Raw genomic sequence first — 20,064 nt, forward strand, 5'->3', positions numbered from 1 at the left:
TATTAACTCCAAATCCTGACGAACCCTGTACGAACGTGAAGGAAGAAAATAACATAACAACTGGTGTCATAAAAAAAAAAAAAAAAAAAAAAAAAAAACCCGCAAAAATATTGAAAGCATTTTTTTTAAATAACTGTTTTATATGTAGTGGATATAAAACATACAATGTTCAATTTGCGTAACGGGCGAAGCCCAAATTAGTTAAATTATCGAATATTTCTAAATAAAAATAAATCGCTGTGTGAACGAGAAGAAAGGAACTAATGGTCTCCCTATGTATATCGCTAAAAACATTAGTTAATTGTAGAAACTCGGCATCGCGCACAGTTTCAGCATTGCGCGCATTAAACATTAAACATATTATCATTACACAAAAGTTCATAATTAAATAGGCTTCTAAGTCTGGCGCTTTACAACTGAAACCCCAATAATTAAATTTTACTTATATATTTTAAATGTATAGACCATTATTTGTCGGTTTTACCATTTTGAAAGATATCAGAGTTAATCCAAACAATTCTTATGATTTTTGTGCACATTTAAAAATAGTTCAAAGGCCAAAAAGTCTATAATATTGGGTTATTATTTCAAGGGGGGATTAAACGCAGCAAAATATGGATGTTTCATACTTGTTTCTTAAGTAATTCATCTAAAAATACGCTAAACGTTTTACTGATATGAATTTTTTTCATTTCCCGCCTTTTTCAAGAATAAAAAAGAATTGAAAGAAAAATACTAACTGTATCGAAATGAATCTAATTTTAGCCTTAAATTGTTATCAGAACGTTCGACAATTTTCTAAGAATGAATGGAAAAACAAACAGAGGTAGAAAGAAAAGGAAAAAAAATGCCCGAAAAGTCAGTGACTCGTGACTCAACACGCTTAACAAAATTGACTAGATTCGTTATCACTAACGATAACCGTAATCATTTTCGTTCGAGCGGTAATATCGTCTGCGTTTACTTTGATACAGTACCTTAGAACATTGGGTACACATGAACCAAACGAAAAGACGTGTTCAGCAAGAAAAATGTTCGTCTTGTCTTCTCATCATTTTCAGTATTTCTTTTTAGATTGCGCTGGAAATAGCTGATCATGATCATATATACTCTTATCTACATTTTGTTGCTACAAGACTTTTAATTTAATTTTCCTTTTGAGATTAAAACTTTGCCTACTGCGTGGTTGAAAAAAGGAAATAATTAATTTATCCTGAAATGATTTAAAGATGGTAGCTGATGCATCTGAATGGCACATAGCTGAAAATGCTTTGATAAGTTACTTTAATTTAAAAAAAAAATACATTTGTTATGAATAAAGAAGAGTGGCAAGTCTTGTAAAACCCAATCTTGTATTGATATTAAGCATTTCCATAAAGTCCAAAACAACACGCGGATTTTTCTTCAAGAATTTAAATTATTCTTAGCCATTTTGCTGGAATATAACATTAAAAAATATAAATGCACCGAGAGCATATCCATAAAGTCTAAAGTAACACGCCGATCTTTCTTTAAGAATTTAAGCTATTCTTAGCCATTTTTCTGTAATATGACATTTAAAAATATAAATGCGCAATGCATATCCATAAAATTTAGAGCAATGCGCCGATCTTTCTTCGAAATTTAAACTATTCTTAGCCATTTTGCTGGAATATGATATTTAAAAATAAAAATCCAAAATAAAAACTTAAAAAAAATTCTGAAAGCTTTCAAATTTTATATTACCCCGAAAGAGGCATTTCTTTCATTTACACACACATACACGTTTCGAGAGGCTAAAAATATTTAAAAATAGCATATCTTTAGAATTTCTGATAGATATTCACATATTCCGCACAGTGTTGCCACTGCTCGCTTTGAAATCCTTGAATATTTTAATCAAAATTTCGTTAAAGTTTTATAAAATGCAAAACAGATAATAAAACAAATTCGAAATTCCAATTTCCGGTTTCCAGGCACACATATTTGGGTGGACGACTATGCTATTCAAAATTTGACGGCTCCAGATACCTTTGGTGTTTTTCTCACAATGCCAGACACATATATATATTTAATAGCCTTTCTGGGCTAATAAATTTTAAAAAGTTTTTTCGTTAAAAGAGCATCTTGGCGAAAAATCATTTCAACATTAAATTAAATAAATCTAAATCGAATTTTGAAAAAAACTTCCCCACACTGTATTGTTAAATGTATATGTAAATAATTCTAATGAAATTATATGTAAATTGTTATAACTCTTCTATAATGTAACATGAAAGGCTTCAGGATACGAAGCATTGCCGGAAAAATGAGGTTAGAGCGATAAGTCCATTTAATATTTGAGATAGCGCCAAGCTGGCGATGGTATCCTTCTGTAGCTGTAACTGTGCCTGCCTTAGGGTAAAATTATATACGACCGGAGGCAGAATCAGTTTATAATTTAGAGTTAAGTTCAGAGCATTGAGTGTAATGAGAGATCATTGTGGGAGCTTACGCATTTAAGGCCTTTTTTATCTCCTTGTTTCCCTTTCTTAGTAGTTTGAAGGGGTAACTACTGATTGTGCTGTCTCATATGAGTTGTACAAACACTTTTGTACTTTAGAAAAGTTCCAGAATTGTAAAATGTTTTTGAAAAATAAATTTCACCAAGCTATCATCAGTTCCGTGTGCATTAAATCCATTACGAACCCTTAAGCACTTAACAATTTTTGGTATCAGAAGTGGGATTGAATGCTGGTGACAAGAGTGATGGAAGAGAAACTAAGACAACTGGCGACAGCCTTTGCTGCATTCCAAGAAAAAAAGGCAGTAGCCATGAAGTCTGTTAAAGAAAAGATTAAAGCGAGCCAAGAAAAGATGAAAGGGACCGTCCAGAGAGTTAAAAAAAAAAGACTGAAGCAAGTCAAGAAGAAGAGAAAAATTACTGCCGTAATAGGAAACAAATTTGAAGATATTGAAAGGTATTCCGATGGCAGCTGATGCTTCCAAGATCCTGAATCCCGGAAAGTCCTACAAGAGGCTACTTCGGAATAATGAAGACTTTGCAGAGAGTTCGAGAGCGCTTTTACAGCAGGAAAGCAAAGGCTGACGTGCGAAAGCGATGCTTATCATGCACGGAATGGAAAAGGCCGAAGGAACACAGTCAAGATTAGATGCGACGTTACAACCTAAAAACGTCTTTTGAAGGCATCGTCTTCAAACCCTTGGACCTCTATCACGATCTGCTGATGGCAAGAAATATGTTCTCGTCGTCATTACTTACTTCACAGAGTGGCCTGAAGAGTATCCTATCTCTCATCAAAAGGCTGTCTTGGTAGCAAGGGTATACTTGCAACCAACATGGAAATCTAGGTTGGAGTGTCTGTTGAGCTACACTGCGATCGAAGAAACTCTGTAAACTACTTGGCGTAGACAAAACACAAACGATACTTTATATACGAGTTAGCCAGCATGATAGAGAGATTTAGCCGAACCATTCTTAATAACATCTCGCTGATAGTTTCCAGAAACCAACAGGACAGGGACCAGAAATTACCTTGGTTCTTACTGGCTTATCGCAGTGATGTCCACAAGACATCATTGTGATGTCTTGTGGCTAGTCCCTTACTATGGCTTTAGTACTCAGTCCGATAACCTACGAATATAATGAATACACATAATGAGCATAATGTAAGTAGTATACTAAGACCATAATCCTATGAATATATAAATTTTTAAATTGCTGCACTGATTGATTGATTTAGTATTTAATTTGTCGTATGTTATTTATCGAAGTTTTCGTTTTAATATTGCATTTAATGCTCAGTTAATGATTTTCCTTAATTCTACGTATGGTTTACCGTACAGGAATTAATTCTTCTGCCCGGAACGTGCAGTCTTGGGAAGGGTACAACACCATTACGAAATTCATGTATATGTAAATAATTTTAGTGAAATTATATGCAAATTTTTCTGACTCTTGTTTAATATAACATGAAATGCTTCAAAATGCATAGCAGCGCAGGAAAAATAAGGTTATAAAGGTAAGTCCATTTAGTATCGAGTTAAATCTACTACTATCTCTCTGGGGACTTTTTGTTGTCGCCAAACTTGGCGACATTAATGGGATGAAACAACAGTCGCTTTCATAAACATTTTTATTGCAGATAATGGATAATTTTCTCGTGAAGAAATCTCTTTTTGATATCAGTGATGACGATGATGTTAATGTTGTTAGTATTAATAGATTTGAAGACGATGGCAATAGAGATAAAAATTTTTAATTTCAACTCGAAATGTCAATCGCTTGTGCGACGAAAAATACTTAGGATTTACCTGGACCGGAAATACAAGTTGTCCAACTCTCTTCTGCGTTGTGAGCGGAAGAAAACTTGCTCCCTAAGTTACGGCGTCATTTTTCAATGAGTATAAAAAATACTTTCTTAAAAATACAAAAACAAAATCTACAAAAAATAAGAGATAAAGCTCAATTTGCGTCGTAAGAAATTGCCGTGTTAGTAGCATTAAATTTAAAGCCACACACGACAGCATAATCTCTCGTTGTACCTATCTGCTGTGCAAGAATGGAAATAACACTTGGGGGAAAAAGCAAAGAAGGGAATTTTGAAGATTCTGATATCTGATGACACGATTCGCAAAAAAAATTAATGACATGTCCTGCAACGTTGGAAAAATAGTCGTAGGTGAACATGTTAACATGCCCTTTGCATTACAAGTAGACGAATGAGCAAATATAGATGTCGAAACGCATGCCTTAGGACGTATACGAATTATTCATGAGCAGACCATAATAACGTAATTTTTATGCTGCAGATACGTTTTGGGCCGCACAACTGGCCAGCTCTTTATTGACACGATGGCGTCGTGTCTGAATATGTTCAAATTATCATGCCATCAATGTGTCGGCATTTTTATCGACGAAGCATCCATGATGGGAGCAGTCAAAGGATTTGTGATGTTAGCGAAAACAATCAATTTAATATAATATTTGAATAGTGATTTTTGTACCGAGAAGTGCTTGACACAAAGACAATGCCTAAGAAACTAAACGAAACGTGAACTTATCTTAGTTAATTTCATTAAAATCAGAGCGATGAAAATACGAAACTTTAAATAACTTTGTGTGCATCTATGGAAGTAGGCTGCGAATGTTTATTTCTTCATATAGAAGGGAAGTGGATGTCGTGTGGAAAAGTGTTAAATGGTACGTTGCAATTAAGAAATAAATTACTTGGTCTAATTAAAAAAATCTCTTCTCAATCGCATTTAAATCCATTTTATAATCCGTTTTGGAACATTGAGTCTTTTATTCTGTCCATGCGTACAGAAATCACGCCAAAAAATTGTCCAGATGGATTCGGGAACGGTCAAAATGGATATTTCTGTTGAAATATGGTAAATGAAATTTTTCGCGATTACAATACTTCCTTTACTTCACATGAGGAAGCACAAATTAATAAAAGTTCTGGTACCTTATGAAATAGCAATATAGCATCTACTTAGAAGATTAAGGCAATTAACCCAGATTTAATTAATTAGGCAATTAACCCATAATACCTGTGATGTAGCTTAATGCAGCATGACGAAACTGAAAAAGATCTCATAACATAGTAATTGACAGTATGATGCCATTTATAGGTTTGCATCGAAATCGTGATCTATCTTATGTCACGTGTCGGTATAAATAAAAATTATTACACTCAAGTTCACACTTTTCCAAAGTTAAAAATCTGATATGTACTCCACATGGCTTCCTTCTAAGAAATATTAAATTATAAGCATTTTTTCTTGCATTTCCTTTAAACTTACTGGATTGAATGAAATCTACTTCGTAGCGCATAAACCACAATAGAATAAATGCGCTGTTTAAAATTAACTGTATTTATTAACCATAACGATACTCTGGCGCTAGGTTCACATCACATTCATTTTATAACTCAGAATGCGCAAAAATTATATCATTTGAAAAATTATCTAATCTTTGCCACATGTTCTATACAAATACTATAATAAATCTGAAACGATGTATAAAAGAAATTAAACAAATAAAAATGAATACAGTTCTTCACAGACGATTCAGCGTTGCTTACCTAATGCTACTCGCATGCGCTACTCCTAAACATTCCCCTCTGTCCGAAACAGACTGGCGACAGTATTTTCCTCTAATATGGCACACTTATTTCCTCGAATTTCGTTAGAGATGTATTTCTCATTCAATTAATTCAGGTCTCACTTCGCAGCAAGGTAGAAATAATAAAAACACAAAATATATTCCTTAAAAATTGAAAGATATAGAAAAACATAAAACATCAAATACAGTTTAAAAAATTAAAAAAAACTATTTTTACAATTAAAATTACAGTTTCTAAGCAAAAACAAGCAATTCGGCCAGCGGGCAAAAAGACATCGTTTTCGGTGCACAAAACTGAAAGTTTACTTTTGGTCTCACTCGGCAAAAAAGACACTGAAGACGTAGAAACTGATTTCATTTGTTGTGGACGCTATGCTGAGTCAATACATGAGATAATTCATTAACTTAAATGATAATTCCAGAATAGATTAAGCATAATTTAAATCGCAATAATAAAAGAAGACGTTACTTTGTTGTTGCGAAGCTTAGTTTCTCTAGACTGGCAGCAAATCCATTATTCTGCTAAATTTCAAATATAAAGAAATATGATTGCTATGGCAGGAAAAAAAAATTAGGCTTAGCCGCACTTAAACCACTTTTAAATTCTTGATAATTCTACAACTATAACATGCAGGTTAAGTAAAGTATAAAAAACGTAACCAGAAGATAAGAACAACACAATTCAATAATTTTTAAAGCAAAAAATGCACAATTTACAAACATATAAAAATTATACTTTTGGTCCTCAGAATCCATTTTATATCAATTTTATAATTTTTTGGGGGAAAATTTGTCCTTTATTCTCTCTCAGCGTACAGATGTCACGCAAAAACATCTTTAAATTGCAATCGATAGCGGTCAAAATGGATAATTTCGTTGAAATATGATACCCGAAATTTTTCGCGATTACAAAACTTCCTTTTTACTTCGTACAAGGAAGTAAAAATAGAATAATTATTTTAAATAGGCAAACATTTTCCAAAATACAGTTTCTAGAGCCTGTATAATATTTTAATTAATCTTAAATTTTTAATTAATCTTACATAAAGGAAGGGACTATTGATTGTTTTATTATGTTTCCCTTTGGTACATTTTAAAGTTTTTTTGCAATAGTGTGTTCCATGATAAACTTATCTGGCGCTGTATTTTTAATAACTAAGATTCTCGATTTTGATGCAAATATTTAGAGAAAGTATACAAGTAACTGAAGAACAAAGGCATTTCCTTTGATATTACAAAGGGTAAATTCCTGCTAGGCGATGAATCAAGTGTTGCCAACTTATACGCAAAATACATTGAAACGTTTCTTGCAACTTGACTACGCCACTGTCTTCCTTACTATTGCAAAAAGGCAGCAAAAGAAATTTCTCGGAAAGCTTTACAGAATTTTAGAGAATATGTCAGAATGCAATCGTGACCTTTTAACCCCAAAATGGGGACAAACAACTTAATTCCTTGTAACTGCGAACGAAATTTTGGAGTAAACAGCTTGAGTTAATAGTGCTGACATTTCTGACTTGTAGAATTATCAGTCGCATAAAGAATAGCAGGTTCTGTATTATATTATCTGTATGAAGATGGGGTTTTACATGAATGAAATGAAGCGTAATTGTTCATTTGTCGGAAATATAATGTTAAATGAGTTGATAAACGAGTTAATATTAAATAATTGTTTCTTAAAATCAGTAGTTATCATTATTGTTGAGTTAAATTATAAGGTATTTCTTCCGCCTTCTTTGCATGCCTTCGTGGTGTAATGGTCAGCACGCTCGGCGCGTATTTGAGAGGTCCGTGGTTAGAATCCGGCGAAGGCATTACCTATTTTTCATCTGTCTTGCTTTCAGAAAAATGCCTGTCTCTACAAACTGATTGTGGCAAAAGCGCACAAAACTATTTCCTTAAGAGGTGGATGCTTTTGTGGAGAATTTTCTAAGGAAATTGGCTCGGACTCGCATTACACATGGGGAAAATACTGCAAATACTGCAAATACTGCAAAAATTACAGAAAAAGGACAATCAAATCTTTGAACAGAACAGAAAGGACATACGCATGAATAATAATTATATGTACTTATGTAGTATTTGCTGTGTTTGGCCTAAAGATATCTTAAAAAGGTTCCTAAAAAGTTGTCGAGTTATACGGAATGTCGAGATATCGGGAGTCGAGTTTGCGGGATTCTACTGTTATTTTGTAGGTAAATGATTATAAACTTCTTTATTTCTTAGCATAGCTTGACACTAGATGGTGTTTCGATTCTGATAAAATCTGTGGTCTTGGAGAAAAATTAATAAAAATTATCTTCATCGCGGATTGTAGATGCTCATCAGTTAATTGGGTTCGTCTCTTATTAATTTTCGATTATTATTATTTCCATAATTTTCAATTTAAATATGTTCGGAAACTAGAGGATTATTCTTAATGCAGCATTTCGTAACTAAACTTTTTTTTTTTTTTTTTTGAGAAAAAGTTAATCCAATGTGCATTTTCAAATCTTTGAATAAAATTTATATCCCAATGTAAATTAATTAGCTCCATTTACAGATTCTCTGGTGCATTATTCATGTTCGTTTTTAACGAAAAATGTAAATTCGCACCTCAAATAATTAAAAACTTGAAATCTTTGAAACACCGTATTTACATCAAATACATGATTGAAATGACTTCGCGGGCGGCATAAAATTGCGGGGCGGTATGCAGCTCTCGGGCCACCATTTTGAGACCACTTTTTTATATGTTTTTTATAGAGCAAAAAGTCTAATTGATAAAATGGTGTATATCTTTTATAAGCTAAATCCGAAGAGTCTTGCATTTACCTGCAAAATTTGCAGATAATCTACTAATTAACAACTCCATGAGACTATCTACAAGATGAAACGAGCGATTTTTTAAAATTAATACGTAATTGTTGCTGGCTAAAGCGATTTTTTGTTTTAGAATTTCTCCTTATATCTACTCAAAATCTTATCGTAATCGCTTTGATTAGGCATAGAAAAATGTTCCATGTCCGTTTACTCCTGGAATAGTCTCGTTAAATTTGCATATATATGTGTCGAATATTTTGTATTTATTAAACTATCGTAAATAGTATTTTATTAGCAGGATATTTTATCAACGGCGACCATGTAAAAAGTTATATTATTTCTATACTGAATCCTTCTGTTCGCTATGCTGAAATAATTCGCATGAAATTTCCTAAATAAAACTTTTAGCCACCTATTGCAACACAACGTGTATAATTATTTTGGCGGTACCCTGAAATTTAATACGCGTTTCTGTACCTGTTCCAAAATCAGATATATGAGTACAGGCAAAAGTGGGTGGGACATCAGAATTTCGCAATTTTTTAATACAGGTATAGTTCCAATGATCTAACTGTTCATATCCACCCAAATTTTGAGGAACACTCTACTTATTTTACTCCAATGACACAGGCAGCTGGTTCGTTTGAAGAGGTGCTTATCAGCCTGTTTAAACTGTTTAAAGCCAGTGATTCTTATTTTGTTCACAAGTCCTGATGAAAGGAGCTGTCTTAATAGCGACGGGCAACGAAAGTACAGTGTAAGGAGTGAAAGCAGTCTGCTTTACTAGTAAACTGAAAGGGGCAGTGCATGCGGTGTTCTTTTGGTTTTGGTTTAAAAACACAGCTGTCTTTTTGTGAGTTCTCCAAATATTATACTGTTGCAAACATGCTCTTGTATTTGTTTGAAAAGAGGAAGAATACCGGGGGACTGTCTCAGAAACTCCATTCGTCTTTCCCTACCACCAACACTCGAGAGAAATTTCGGCTCACCACTATGCTAAGTGCCACTATCCCACGCAAGCTTACAAGTATGCGGGATTCGAAACTGGCTCATCTGAATCAGTATACCGATCAAGGTGACCAATCTGATGTACAGTGCATGATATTTCGGCATTATGCCAGAAAAGAGGATATCTACCCGAACAAAGCCATGTAACACGTCTAGTGTAAAATTATATATAATCTTTTGAATGCATTTTTGTTAAGAACTATACATCGATTACAATGGAGAACTTAAGAGTGTTGTTTGCGATAAGGGGATGGTTACATAACGTGTTACGTTTGTAACGTAACTCTGTTGAATAAACTTCTCGTGACAAATGATTGCAACAGGTACGGGAAAAGGATTGGCATTGCCATTTATACATGGAAGGATTTTTATCTGTACAATTAACTTGCTGTCTTCCTACGGCAATGGCGACTCCGAACGCGAACACGCATACGTTAATCGGACTCACGTAGTATTTACTGTGGTAGGCATGGCTTGTAAGACAGTGTTTCTTTTCTTCAAACGGCTTTATTTGTCCCAACAAAACAATGCAGGTTAGTAACAGAAACAGAAAACACTTGCTCTAACACCGGAAAATGTTACTATAATAATTTTACCACTCACGCACTTCATTCAACCGATTAACAAAAACGAGCTCTTAAATATCAATATCATCCAATATTGCTTTTTTACGAAGCACACCTGTTGAAGAATATCGAAATGAATTGGCAAAATAATCGATCTACTGACAGAGTTAAGCTCGCGTACGTGCAGATGAAAAATTAATACATCAAATAATTAAAAAAGCCGTTAAAGTATCCCAGTCTTCTCCACTTTAACAGTGAATTAATAAAAAATCGAAACATTTCTGTAATATTTAACACCTTAATAACACTTTGCTGAAGCATTTGAAATTCATTATTTCTTTTGAAAATACCGAATGATAGAAAACTATAAGTACCCTTGCGTAATGTGTATACTAGCCAATTTTTCTTGGAAAGTCTTTCATGAAAGCATACTTCCTTTCATACAGTTAGCCCTCGGGTGCTTTGCCTTAAGTAAATACACCAAATTAACCCATCTGTTCAATAAATACACGCAAGTGCTTGGCGCGCGTCCATTACTGACCAAAAAGAGGCCCCAAATAGGATAATATGACCACATTTTGGTCTGAAGCAGGTTGTAATCTACCGTCGTAACATTCTTCTTTATGTCTTCTAGTGTATTAAAATCTGATTTATTGCTACAGGACATCAATTTCGTTCTTTTTACTTCACTGTACGAAGTAACAAAGCGCTGTAATCGTGAAAAATTTCAGGTGTCATACATATTTCAACGGAAATATCCATTTTGACCATTTCCGAATCTATTTAGACGATCTTTTTGCTGCCGTTTGTACTTTTAGACAGAATAAATGACTCTTTTTTCCAAAACGAATACTAAAATTAATTCAAAATGTGTTCAACAGGAATTTTTTCGTGACTTCAGTCCGTTTGTATCTCGTATAACTCTAAGTTGAATAGCCGTGGAATGCTGAAATATTGTGTATGAGACTACTGTAACATCTAGTTGTGCACCTCCCTTTTTTACTGAAATTGGCAGTACCAAAAGTATATATATATACAACTCTAGCCGGGCTTGAAAGTCCTTACCCGGCTTTTATTTTCGCAGTCGTTGGTCGTAGACATATAATTCCAAATACAGAAGTGTTTTTAAATTACGAAAATATTCATGTTTCTGAATGTCAAGTAAAAAAATAATAATAATTTTCGTCAAATAATGAAATCTAGCTTTTAATGCGGTCACCCGGCCGTATACTAATACGTAGTTGGAAAATTTAAATTGCTCGTTACGGAAAAATAAATTTGCAAAAAGTTTGATTCTCGTACAACAAAAATTGACCAGGATATTTAATTTCAAAATTTGCAGTTTTTTTTGTCATTTTAAATTCGCGTTGAGGAATCGGTTAAAAGTTAGCATAATTCTAGGAAATAAGTTTAATTGAAGTGCAGCAAAATATGTGTATAATTTAACAGGCCGTACGAAAGGATTACGAGCATTAATATAATTAATATAATTTAATAGGCCGTACGTTGTATTGCCCACATGAGCTATTTTGTGTAGTGTGCACATACGAATGTACATTAATTGGGCTGTCACTACGTGATATATTTGATAGTGCTCTGTTTTCTTAAGTGACATTTGTACTTCTGTGTATTATGTGTAATTAAGGTACAACTTCGTGTTAAAGCATTATTATAACTGCATGCCGGTTTGCATTTTGCATTCCAATACCCGATGTGATTTCACGTTTTCGCATTTATTTTGCCTCCATACTATGTATTTCTAAGGTTCCTTATTTCTGCATCATACGGAATCTTCAACATCTATCTACATCATAATTTAATTTTAAGTCATAGTATTACACTTTTACTAAGCTTGTCTTATACGCCTTTGTATATATATATATATATATATATATATATATGGATATTGTTGCGTTATTTTTTTTTCTTCCTTTACGTTATGTACGTACGGGTTCTTTCGGATTTGGAGTTAATAACGACAACAGCACTTGATTGAAGTATCGGAACACGCTTTATTTAGCCAATATTAATCAGGACAGCTCCAATAGCACGTTTACAGTCGTCGAAGATCTACTTCAAACACGCTGGGACAATCAGCGACACAGCCTTCAGGCAATCAGGCTACAACGGTGAAGACAGCATCACTGCAAAACACCAGACTACAGCTCCAGACTCTTCTAGGTCGTTCCCGGAACTTCACGTACTCTCCAGCCTCTCCACTCTACCATTCGCGATGCATTCGACGATACATTAGAGTACAGCTCCCGACTCCTCGGTTCAATCGTTGCCGGAGCTCAACACACTCTCTCGACGATGCAGTAATCGCGATACACTAAGAGAGTCTTCCGGTGCACTCGGCAACCAACTCGGCACTATCAACTCTATGGACTCCGCACGGACTAACTCCTCGCTAGACGAGGCTAACTAATTCTCCGCGTACCAGCAGGGTTTATATAGCTTCTGGCTTGTGTTCGAGCACATTCTGGGCTAAAATAGTAAGAATTAGTTCCAGAAGGTTCCCCACCTGTCTATGGCATATCTCCAATTTTGTCGCCAATTGGGCGATTTCTCTCCAAATGCGGCAACGCTGCCTTCCATTGCCATTTTTTGGCAACCCTAAACCTACTTTGCGGTGAAGATAACTCACCGCGCCTTGACATTTCGTAACAATATGTATTCCTATGTAAAAATTCAGTCTACCTATAGCTGTGTGAACTATCTCTAAAGTATCAATTGTGTTTGACAGTACGAATTAGTTCTGTTTCTGCGATTCCTTTTCCCTCATTTTTCAAAATTTTCCTGTTCCCGAGAAATAGGAGTACAGTTTTCCTCCCACAGCTCCTCAGAAAATGTCACGGTGAGTCATTAAGATGAGCTGGGCAGTTTCTTTGTGAATAAGTTAGTCTCCGTTAGATTAAAGACGACACGGCTTTAGGCTCCCCTCGAAATCTTTAATTTCATTCCATTTGTTATTCTGCTACAATATTAGCTGTTATTTTCACATCTTAATTAACCGATATAGATGTTTTAGACATTATTGGAACTAAAAAGGAAAAAAAAACCTTAAGTCCTTTATAAAGGTTATCAGCATCGAATTCAGAATAAAAATTAGGAAAATGTAGTTTATTGGATTTGCGTAACCGAAAGAATTAAAAGCTGCAAAAGTGCAATTAAGACCAAAGAAGTCATCGTTTTAGAAAAAAAAAAAAAGTCGTTCTATAACGAATACTTATTCTGAAAATTTTTTGTTATAACTCACCTTTATGCAGAATTTCGGAAGAATATTGTTTTTCACTTTAGGAAACAATCTTTTAGTTCATTGCTAAAATTATCTCAGAGTTTGAATATCTCTTTCTCTCCTTTTAAATACAGTATTAGCTTCATTCATGCAAAGATCTGAGATCGTAAATATTTTTATATTATTTCTTATAAAAATTCTTCTTTTTAAATCTAAAAATTTTTTGCTTTCCTGCATTTCGGGAGAGGCCAAGGTCCACTCGACCCCCCACTATGTAACCCCTTTCGGATGGGGGGTAATGATGATTGATGATTTCGCGAAGAACAGGAACTTTTTTGACAACCGCGGAAACAGGAATTACGGAAAAAGGAAGACACCGACAGTATGACTTCATTCAGTTCCGCTCCCAATTTTCATGGAGAGCACCCCAGGAGAAGATGGGTCCGTGGGTCTTCCACCCCCCTTTCCCTACCCCAACCTCTCGAGAGGACTTTTCATTCGCCATATATTTAGAATGCCCCCATGCCTCAAAGATACTATACATTTACAAACATCCGTGCTTTCTGCGGGACTCGAACCTGTGCACTTCAGTAGGCTCCCCTAACCACTGTACCATCTGAGAGGCTGTCTTAGCATCTACACCATGACATACAAACAGTATCGAATTGTAAGCAATTAACTACATTTTAGTCTTAGTAAGTATTATATGTATGTCGTAGTTATAATTGTTAATACATGTTTTATGTGCCAATATGTTGTAATTTTCCCGTCCATTTATAGGAGGTAACAGTTCTCCACCTATTAGGTGCCCTCATAATAAACAGACCACCGCTTCCGGCCTTAAAAGTGGCCAACGCCTATAAACGTCCAAAACCCGCAATTGACGAAAAACATGTGCCTATATGGGATTTATATATTGATATGTATTTTATTATGAATGCTTAAGTGATTGTAAGCCTTTATATGTGTTTTATGTGCCTAAATGTAATTTGTGCTTTTATATGTTTTTTTGTACTTGTATGTGCCGGTGCATTATATATGCATGATTTTTGTTCAAATATCACATTAGTATTTTCAAGCTGTCCGAGTTTTCGGGTACCTGGGTAACATCGGTCCATATTTTCTTTGGACAATTGAGTTTCTTCTGTCGTTAAATGTATAATTGCTTAGCGTTAGAAACAATCACAACTGTTTCAAAAATGGTCAAAATATTTTCCACTCAAGGCGATTCGATCGAGATTTGCTGTGATGCATGTTTTTCATGAATGTCACTAAGATGCTGTAGTATAGTCGTAGTAAATACACTTTTCGATAGATATTTACTTTGACTATAATACACCCTATTAATACACGTCAATGGGAGGAGGGGACACACACATACAAAAAAAAAAAAAAAAAAGAAAACCGCAAGTATGGCCATTTAATCATCATCCAAACCGCAAGTTCTTCTCTTCTTTTTTTGGTGTGGTTATTATCAGTATATCGTTTGCTATTTTTTCGCGCCTTCTAGGAAATTTGTCGATTGCCGAGAGAAGGCGAAACCCCCAGCAGTAGTCTGTTTTGCAGAAAGGGGTGCATCGGTATGGGAGAAAGTAGGGGTGCGCGGCTGAACGGGAAAGCGAAAGTTGCCATTCCAGTGTAGGGAGGCCGCGGTATCGAAAAGAAATAAAACGAAGGTCGCACGCGTACGTCAATTTCTTTTTTCTTTTCTTTTTTTTTTTTTACCAAGTTGGAAAGTTTTCTAGTTTGAATGTCAGAGGGAGGGGTGCTCGTGAGTAGGCCAAAGGGAAGTTAATCGCGGGGGATTTTCACAGCTGTGACATTTGTGCTCAAGCCAAGATGCGAGAATTCTCGAAAGTTTTCTCAGAAATAAAGGTTGGATCCGGTATGAAAAGGATGCGGTTGAAAATTTTAATTCTAATGCGAAGATTCTACTTCATATTAAATGTTTAAAATAAAGGAGGAAACGATACTAGGAAACTAACTTTTGTATATTTGTCTTGGATGAATTTTACGTATTCCTTTCAAATCTTTTTTTCCTAAATTTCTCTTGAATTATTTTCCTGAATTCCTCTTTTCATACGTCATATAAAAACATTGTTGAACCTTAATCGATATTTTAATTATACAGTGGCTTACATTTATTTTCCGGCATTTGTGTTTTTCAATTTTATTTGCAAATATAAATATTAAACAAATGACTTCTTTTTCTTTCAATTATGCTATTCATCATCATTTTTTTTAAAAACATGCTTGTTTTCGAAACTATTATTGAAAACGTTTTTTTTTTTTTTTGGTGAAAAAACGTTTATTCGAAAAGTTCTGAAAGTGAACCTAATAGAGTCTTCGCGTTTTAGGTAGCATGCAATGTAGACTCTACGTAGAAGCCCAAGCAGCGAATTCTTGCTATGTCTTGAATAATAAATACTACGGAAGAAGGTTTTTAATAACCTTTTATTTGAACTAAAATGAACAGATGCACACACTTAGTGCTCACACACCACTTGCGGCTAACTAAATTAACAGAAAATAAGAATGTAAAATGTACATTAAATTAAGATAGCTAACGACTGGCTCCTTAGCTTAACGCTAAATCGGCTGCACACAGCTAAGCCGACCCAAGAAAATATCAGTATAAAATGAAAGGTGTCTAACACGGATCAGAGAGTTTATTATCTTAACAGGAACTTGAATATATTTTGGATTTCAAAATGGGAAAAATTTGTTAATATACAGGGTGATCAAAAAGTCAGTATAAATTTGAAAACTCAATAAATCATGAAATAATGTAGATAGAGAGGTAAAAATTGAGACACATACTTAGAATGACATGGGGTTTTATTAGAAAAGCAATAATTAGCATAACAAATTAAGATAAAGCAAAGATGATGTTCTTTACAGGAAATGCTCAATATGTTCACCATCATTCCTCAACAATAGCTGTAGTCGAGAAATAATGTTGTGAACTGCACTGTAAAGCATGTCCGGAGTTATGGTGAGGCATTGGCGTCGGATGTTGTCTTATCATCATGATGCATCCCTAGAGATCTCGGTCGATCACGATACACTTGCGACTTCAGGTAACCCCAAAGCCAATAATCGCACGGACTGAGGTCTGGGGACCTGGGAGGCCAAGCGTGACGAAAGTGGCTGCTAAACACACTATCATCACCAAACGACGCGCGCGAGAGATCTTTCACGCGTCTAGCAATATGGGGTGGAGCGCCATCCTACATAAAAATCGTACGTTCCAGCAGGTGTTTATCAGCCAGGCTGGGGACGATGCGATTCTGTAACATATCGGCGTACCTCTCACCCGTCACGGTAGCAGTTACAAAACCAGAATCACGCATTTCCTCGAAGAAAAAAAGGCCCGATAACAGTATTTTTTTTTTTTTTGGTTCTAATAAAACCCCATGTCATTCTAAGTATGTGTGTCAATTTTTACCTCTCTATCTACATTATTCCGTGATTTATTAAGTTTTCAAATTTATACTGACTTTTTGATCACCCGGTACTTTGAATAATTTTATCATCTTTAAAATGGTGAGGAATTAAATTTCGAACAGAACGTATTGTTAATTGGTAGCGTCTTGTCATGCTCACTTCCGACATGCAGCTGTTAATATGTTTTGCTACCTCCCCCCCACACAAGTTATCATTTCCAAATGCAGACGATAATTCTTGTGATGTATTTTCATTTAAAATTAAAATGACCAAAAACGTGGTCTTCAAAAAGATCTCGACGAATTTTCAGTGTTCAAATTATTATTTGAGTTACTGATTAACACGTTTGAAACAAATTATTTTATTGCAAAGGATATTTTGATTTCATTTATTTCGTAACAAACAAATCTTAAAATTCAGAAAAACAACATATTGTTGCGTTCTACGGGTTCGTGGATTTGGTGGTGGTGGTGTGGTGTATTTAATTATGGCAAAGCACACTAGGGCTATCTGCCTAAGGGAAGAGATGCCTTTCGTGGAGGACTTTCTAAGGGAAACTGGCTCGTATACACGTTACACATGGGGAAAACCACGAAAACGCCCATGCAGCCAGCCCGTTCGCGGGATTCGAACCTCGGACCGAACTACCAGTGTTCAGCGACTTTACCGCTCGGCTGCTGGTGGGCCCGGTTCGTGGATTTAGAGTGATTGATGAAAACACTTGATGAAGAATCGAAACACAATTTATTTGCCAGTATTACACAGGAGAGTTCTAAAGGCTCGTTTACAGCCGTAAAAAAACTGCGATAAACACGCTGAAACAAACAGCAATACAGCTTTCAGGCTATAACGGTGAAAGCAGCTTCACGGCAAAGCACTAAAGTACAGCTCCCGACTCGGTTTGGCTAATCTCTGAACTCAAAACACTATTATTGAACTCAACATATTTAAGATACTCTTCGCGATGCACTGCTACTCCGCCTACAGGGATGGCTTATATAACTTTTGGCTTACCTTCGAAAAAATTCGGGGATAAACCGGTAAGAATTCGCTCTAGAATGTTCTATATCCGTGTATGGCATATCATAAATTTTGTCGCCAAATGAGCGATTTCACGCGAAATATGGCAAACCTGCCTTTCCTTGTCATTTTTTGGAAATGCTAAACCCGCTGTGCGGGTAAGCTATCTTACCGCAGCTAGGCATTTCGTAAAAATATTATTAAAACACAATTCATAACAATAATATTAAAAAAATCTGATGTGTACATCACATGACTTCCTTGTACGGAATATTAAATTATACGCATTTTTTTCTTGCATTTCATTTAAACTTATTGGATTGAATTAAATCTACTTCGCCGACAGCGCATAAACCACAATAGAATAAATGCATTCTTTAAAATTCCCGCTAGTATAGGGTGGCCCAGAAGTCACTTTACATTTTGAAAATTAAATAACTTTTTTTCTATTAATATATTTCTTTTTCTCTTTTCAGAATTAAAAAATATAATCCCTGGAAATTTTTGGCATGGATAAGTTTACAACAGAACAACGAGTGAAGACAATTGAATTTTACTTTGAAAATGGACGGTCAATTGTTGCAACGCAAAGATATGCGCCATTTTAATGTTCGACATCCCCCTAGTAGGCCTGCAATAAGGAACTTAGTGACGCGTTTTCAAGGTTCAATTAGTGCAATCTTTAAAACCAGCAGACTTTCAGAAACGAGTAAATTATGCTGTCAGGTTTCAGAGAACTGCAAGAAATGACAACGAGTTTATTCACAAGTTGATCATGGGAGATGAAGCTCATTTCCATTTGAATGGACATGTGAATAAGCAAAAACTAAAAAAGAATTAAATACAGTCATTTAAGAAAAAGTTATTTAATTTTCAAAATGTAAAGTGACTTCTGGGCCACCCTATATTTGTTTACCATAGCGACACTCTGGCGCTAGATTCACTTATAACAGTCTTATATTTCGTTCATATTATAACTCAGAATGCACAAAATGTATATCATTTAAAGAATTATATAATCATTGCCACATGTTCTATTCAAATACTATAATAAAGCTAGAAAGATGTATAAAAGAAATTAAGCAAATAAAACAAAAAAGAAACAGTTTTTCACAGACGACTGAGTATTTCTCATTCAATTAATTCAGTTTTCACTTCGCGACAAGGCAAAAATACATAAAAACACAAAATATCTATATTAAAAATTACGAAGTAAATCTTAAACACTTATTTCCTCCAAAAAATTCCAGAAAGGATTAAGCATGATTTAATTGGCAATAATAAATGAAGGCGTTATCTTTGTTGCTGCGAAGCTAAGTTTCTCTAGATTGGCAACAAATCCACTAGTCTGCTGTTCCAAATGTAAACAAACAATGGTAGCCATCAAGAAGAGGATTAGGCTTAGCGGCACTTAAACAACATTAAAATTGTTGATGATTCTAAAAATATTGCATAGAGATTTACTAAAGGCATAAAAGCCTTAACCGGAGATAAAAACAACATAATTCAATCATTTTTAAAACAAAAAATGTGCAAATTTGAAACATATAAGAGTAAACAACCTGAGATCACTGAGCCAGGTAACAGAGCGGATATATATATATAAATATATTTATATACGTTTGGTGCGGCCGATTGCAACCAAAATACGAGGTGCACACCTACATGTCATTGCAGTCCTATCTACAAAATTTCAACGTTCTGAGGCTACTCGTTTTTGAGTTATGCGAGATACGTACGTACATACGTTCGTACAGACGACACGAAAAATTCTCCTCAGAATTCATCTTAAAGCAGTTTTATAATTTTTTTGGAGAACAAGAGTTTTTTATTCTGTCCTTACGTACAGATATCACGCAAAAACAGCATTAAAT

The 20,064-nt window shown here is 34.8% G+C and overlaps 1 long non-coding RNA gene across 1 annotated transcript in view; it reads left to right on the forward strand.

The window, feature by feature from the left end:
• LOC146998918 (uncharacterized) overlaps positions 1–19,298 on the forward strand; it is a 143,407-nt gene extending 124,109 nt beyond the window's left edge. The window contains exon 3 of the long non-coding RNA XR_015039363.1: positions 18,667–19,298. This is a non-coding gene — a long non-coding RNA (uncharacterized LOC146998918). The remainder of the gene's footprint in view (positions 1–18,666) is intronic.
• The last annotated feature ends 766 nt before the right edge of the window (positions 19,299–20,064 follow it).

Source organism: Stegodyphus dumicola, chromosome 2 (assembly GCF_044657685.1).
Source record: "Stegodyphus dumicola isolate Sdum_Otavi_A_Nest chromosome 2, ASM4465768v1".
NCBI lineage: Eukaryota > Metazoa > Arthropoda > Arachnida > Araneae > Eresidae > Stegodyphus > Stegodyphus dumicola.